The 5,976-nt window shown below is 43.8% G+C and overlaps 1 pseudogene; it reads left to right on the forward strand.

Moving 5' to 3' along the window:
• The first annotated feature begins 729 nt into the window (after positions 1-729).
• Positions 730-847, forward strand: LOC118609799 (annotated as a pseudogene).
• Positions 848-5,976: the final 5,129 nt, after the last annotated feature.

A 5,976-nucleotide genomic window follows, 5' to 3' on the forward strand; every position in this document is an offset into this window, starting at 1 on the left:
GAAGATGGCTAGTGATGAAATGAGACTTCTAGGTCTTGACAAGGATAATAATTTCTGCAATATATAGTGTTCATATGTAGTGTTCATATCTCTAAATTTAAGCACCAGGGGAGCTTGGTAAATGCAAGGAGATAAAATAGTCCTGCAGGAATGGGCATGAACAGTGGGGATGGGTGGAGGGGAATTGTGTGGACTATGAGAAATTCCCCAGCTTCCTTAAAAATGGCCGTACACTACAAGCAGACTTCATTACTTATGATTTGTCTTTGCATAAGTATAATAAATACATTTATAAATTGTCTTTGTATTTTTAAAGCATGTTATGTGGATCCTCACAAAAATCCCCCAATGGGTCTTAATGTGCTAATATGAGCTACATGACATTATTTTTTCCCATTGTGTATATAAGGATCAGAGGCTATTAATATTATAAATGTTTTCTTGATCAAGGTAGGCCAGAGTCAATGCCCCTTTTCCTATGTCTGTGGGTTTACAGTGGAGGCAAATGAATAATATGTACAAATTCTTTCTTTGAGAAATTTTTGTGGGGGAAGTTTGTCTCCTTAATTTGTGTACAGACTTGTCCCTGGTTTTCCAAATGAATTAAAAGAAATATCAAATGGAAATTTGCCATAAGCCGTATAAGATTAAACTGTGGGGGTGGTTATAAATAGATTTCATTGTGGGCAGTGATTTTTGTCCCAGGGATGATTATTTAAAAAGATCAGAGTCTATGGCCATACCACCCTGAACGTGCTGATCTCATCTGATCTTGGAAGCTAAGCAGGGTCAGGCCTGGTCAGTATTTGGATGGGAGACCACCTAAGAATACCAAGCGCTGTAGGTGAAAAATAAATAAATAAATAAAATGAAAAGAAAATAACAAAGAGATCACGACATCGCCTCAGCTTGTGAGAATTCTACATTGTCATTCACAATGGCCTGACTGTTGACCAGAGGCTAACTCCTTTTGGGTCCACCCTGTAATTTAGCTATACCAGCTCTGGAGACCAGATCAATTGAGAACATCTAAGAATTTTACCCTTGTTAGAGAGCTGAAATCTCTACATTATATCTTAATATTGAAATTGCCATTGTAGTGTAATTAAAAGAATCGAAGCCACTCTAGCTCAGAAAGGAGAAGCATGCTCAATTTGGGCGGCCTTAAAATAATCATCACTACCTTTCGGTGAGCTTTCACATCTATTGACCCATATGATCTTCCAATGACCTAAAGCAGGACACTAGGCAAAACTGCAGTGTGTCCTGGCTCTCTGAGCACTCTGATGATTGAGACTGAGAGCTTCAGCTTCAGTACTGGCCTCAAGCAAAGGAATCTCCTCAGAGTCTATGAGCAAAAAGGGCCACTCTCTCACTCACAGGATTACAGTAAGGGAAAAGTGAGAAGGTAGATACAAAGTCATTTGAAAAGGAATAGAGTCCTTTGATGTTTTCTCAAAAGGAGAAAAAGAAGGATTTTGCTTGGGAAGTAAGGAAAGGAGAAACCAGCTCAAGAATAGGGGACGTTTTGTGCACAGAGGGAAACACAGACAGACTCAAAGACAGAGCAGGACTGGCTAATTGTGGTTGGCCTGGGAAGGAAGGAGGAGGGTTAACAAGGAGCGAGGTGTCCCATGCCATTGGTTAGTCATCCATATTTGGCTTCCTCTGATTGGTCCTAAATTAGAAGTGAGAACAAAAACTAGAGAAGCGGTCAGTTATTTATCAAGTTCTGGCCAGGTTGGCCAATTGTAGGGGTTATTGTTTCACTTCCTGGGTTGTTGCTAGAGATAGTGGTCTGACTTCCTACAGTTCTGACCTATACCTGGCTGGCCTCCTGGGATGCTTAGTGTAGATAATAGGGTGGCACCCAGGGCTGGTTGCCGCAGATTATGAATCAGAGTTCTATTTTTATATATTGTTTGGCCCTTGTCCATTTGTATATTTGGTTTCTTGGAAGAACAGCTGTTGAAGAAATGGGGTACCTGAACTGAATCAAAGAGATTGGACATAAGACATGCCTAGTCACAGAACGAGAAGGGATCAGGAGAACCTGCTGCTTTTTTCACAGACTCAAAGATAAATCGACAGTGAACACCACAGGGGAAGGTTCAGCCATATTATGTTTCAGAAATCTGGACCCATGACAAAGTCACTGGTTCAATTCAAACTGCTGGGGACCATGTTTTAGCCACACCTATTTTTCCTTTCATTGCCTGGATCTGAAGGCAGTTTTGCAAAGCCGTTTCTACGATGCACTTTGTAAAATCTTTCATATGGTTTGCTTTGTTCTCTGTCACGTTTCTCTCCATCAAGCCAGCATTTAAGTGGACTGTTACCACCACAGTTTTTTTTTGTAGAACCCGTCCCAGGAGTGTCTTTACCTCCATGATCCTGAGTTGCAGTGTAGCTTTCTTTACTGGACCCCTTTTAATCCAATCTTTTTTCTCAGTCAGACTGTGGAGAGGTTTCCTTTTCTTTTTTTTTTCTTTGCCTTTTTACCTGCTGCTTAACTAGAAAATTACACTCCACGTAGGAAGGTAAACGCTATCTCATCCTGTTGCTAGAATAAAAAATTATCTTGTAACTTTGCTCTGTTGGACAAAAATCTACATCAGACCAACGCTCCCTCATAGAAAGCAGTGACTTTCAGAAGGAGGACTGCGGCCTGGATAATAACAGCAGGGCTTGTAATCTTCCCCGTGCTAATGAGGGTCGCATCCTACCTGACTTGTAGGCCTTCTGTAGAGAGGGTTAAAGCTTCTCCTGCTCTAATTAGCAATGGCTGTGGAGGGGGAAGCTGGCACCTTTAAAGGTATCCATCCTAGGGTTTTGAACAATGCAGAGAAAAATTATTTGTGGGCCCAATGGCGAAGATGGTTAATTAAAATAATGATGATGCTGATAAGAGAAATGACAAACGGGGGTCCCTCATTAATGAGGATGGTCGCATTCTCTGCTCCCTTCTCCCCTTGCTCATCAGGAAATAGCAGAGTGGAGGCCCCAGGAGACTCCCGCTCAATTAGGCCCTGCAGGCAGTGGAAGCTGCCAAAGTCCCTGTGAAGAGAAAATTTAACCACCTAATTTGGAACGGAAGGAGAGAGGGCACAGGCTTTAATGGAATATGCCACTGGCACTTCCAGGTCCACAGCTGACGGGACGCGCCACTTGAAACATTTCTCAAAAAGACAGGAGAACTGTTGGGGTGAGGGAGAGTCAGGCTTTGAAGTCACAGAGGCCTGTGTCGGGGTTCTGATTCTAGCAATGTTACTTCATCTCTCTGAGCCTGTTTTCTCATTGAAAAACATAAAGATAATGACAATGACATCATCGAGTCCTGGATGAGATTGTGTGGGCATGTGTGTGCGTGTATCTCTGTGTGTGTGCGTGTGTGTGTGCGCGTGTGTGCGCGCGTGAGAGAGAGAGAGAGAGATGGAGAGAAAGGGTGCACAGAGCATGTAGATCACACGAGTAAAAACTGACACCTTTCCTTTCTACCTCCTTGCATCCCAACACACCTGCCCTGATGGACTTTATCCCTCTCTGACATCTTTTTTGTGACATGCCCCTCATGGTTGCCACCTGTTTACAGTGGTCCGCACTTTGCCCTCATCAGTGTTACACTGAAGGTGTCCTAAATACCTTTCTTGGGCATTTCTAAGGGCCAGCTGCCTAAGGACAGCACCCATTCCTTCTCTTTGTCATTTTCCATTGTCAACAGAACTTCTGTTGTCACATGTGAGTTGAACATTACCCCCTTCCCAGTGCCCCTACCAAGGGAGGATCCTTGGAAGGACTCAGGGAGCTAAAGAACCCTAATTCTTGCTCCTTCAGGTTGAGGGAACCCCTCATTGGTGCTAACACTTACCTTTGTAAAGCAAAAGCATCTCACTATCTTGATTTTGTCCTTTCCAATGACCCTGTGTGATTGATAGGCTGGGCAGAGACTCTCAAAGTTTAACTAACTTGGCTAAAATCAAACTTTAGGAAGAGACAGAAATAAAAGCCAGGTATTCCAAGGAAAAGCTTGAATATATTTTCCATTCTTCATGAAATAACAAACATTGGACTCTATCTCACTCAGGATGTTAAAATCTCAGTAGCCTAAAACAACAAAGGTTTATTTTTCCCTCATGCTACATGTCTATCACAGGCTAGCTGGGGCTCTCCTAAGTCACCCCTGTAATCATGGCTGTTCAGAGACCCAGGCTGATGGAGGAGCTGCTCCTTGGAGCATTGCTAACTGGTGGGTCAGAGAGAAAGTCAAGCATAGTTAAGCATATGCTTGCTCCTAAAGCAGCGGCTTGTATGTGATACATTTCACTCCACTCACATTTCACGGACCTGCCTGTGGCAGGGAAGTATAACCCTTGCGGAGGGAGGGGCAAGGACATTGGCGAACAGTTCCACAGTCTCCCATCAACTCCATTGCTCTTTGTCTCAATCCTCAGTGCTATAGAAGTGAGTGAGGTCTGGTAGTGGTCCACACACCCCGCTTGGTGAGTATAGATATAGATAGAGAATTGTGAACCCCTCTGCTTGCCCTGGAAGCAGAGACAAGAGAAAGATGCCCATGATAGTGTTTGTTTTGGATGAGACAACTTAAAAGATGATGTTCGAACTTGGCCATCAATAACAAGTTTAAGTCCTAGACTCAAGGTTAACATGTTAGCAACTGCAAAAGAAGAATCTCTATGGGCTGGCCTCTTATGACAGAAAGCACACCATTGCTGCAGGTATGGGAGTGGTTCAAAACACTGGCAAATGCTTAGCTTATTGTCTTCAATAAGAAGGCACCAAAATGCCCCACTGTTTTTGTTTGTTTGCTGAAAAGAAGAGAGAACTAAATAGCCTGCTAGCGACAAAGGGCCACATTTCTCCCCTTAAGAATAGTAGAAATAGCATTTCTAGAGTGTTCAGTATGGACACAACAGTATATGATCTGGGGCCTCAAATAACTGAGTTCTCCTAGCACTGAAGCTGTCCTAAGACAGACCACATGGTGTCTCCATTTGTGTTTGCAGTGCATGTTGCTTCTTCATCCTACAAAACTGTATTGTTTACACACACACACACACACACACACACACACACACACACACACACACACACCCCAAAGAAACCATAGCTTTTCCTTTGAGTCCACACAGCCTGTTCCATACAGATAAACTTTGGATATATTTACTTACTGACTTAGCCTTCATATTTCACCTACTTTCAGGAGGAGCTGAGGCAGGATCCGCTTTCAACTTAATGTGGAATAGGACAGCTAGAACTGAAACCAGCGCAGAGACTGTGTGGTGGGAGTACAGCCCCCAAAAATAGCTAACGAAGTGTTGAGCACTGACTTGTCTCCATAGCTTCTGGGAGCTTAGGCACAGACAGACCATGCAGGCCTCCTTGGGAGTGACGTGTCTGACAGGTGAAGTGCCACTCTGAGGGTTGTCCTTTCCTGGTTTGCTGGGGAAAACTGCCCCTTATCAGAAAGCTCAGGAAAGGGCGGTTTATTACCAGGATAGGTGTGCGACAAAATCTGTAGCATCATCCTTCCCATCAACAGTGTATGTAGCCGTCTCTCCCTTCGGGCCCTTCCCTCCCTCCTGGCTAACTCTTTCAGGGAAAAAATGAGTCTGATCCATCTCTGTGTTCACGTGTTGGGTAAGAACACCTTAAGAAATGACTGGATCCAGGGATCTTTGTTTAATTACATTTAACTAACATTCATTTATGAACCACATATTTAAAGCCCAGAAAAGCAGAGATGAAGAAGGTCTGACCATGAAAAGTGATTGGCAGAACCACCCTTAGACCCAGGGAACCAGGGCTCCTGTGCTTAGGGGGCCACTCTGATCCTTCTCCAGTCAGCCTCTCCCAAAGGGAAAGGATTCTGCAGGTCCAGGAAGAGTGTGTTGAATTGATATGTCCAGCCTGTGACCCTCCCTCCTTCTACTCCATATTCCAGGTACTTGGCATCCC

This window comes from Rousettus aegyptiacus, unplaced genomic scaffold (assembly GCF_014176215.1).
Source record: "Rousettus aegyptiacus isolate mRouAeg1 unplaced genomic scaffold, mRouAeg1.p scaffold_m13_p_11, whole genome shotgun sequence".
Taxonomy (NCBI): domain Eukaryota; kingdom Metazoa; phylum Chordata; class Mammalia; order Chiroptera; family Pteropodidae; genus Rousettus; species Rousettus aegyptiacus.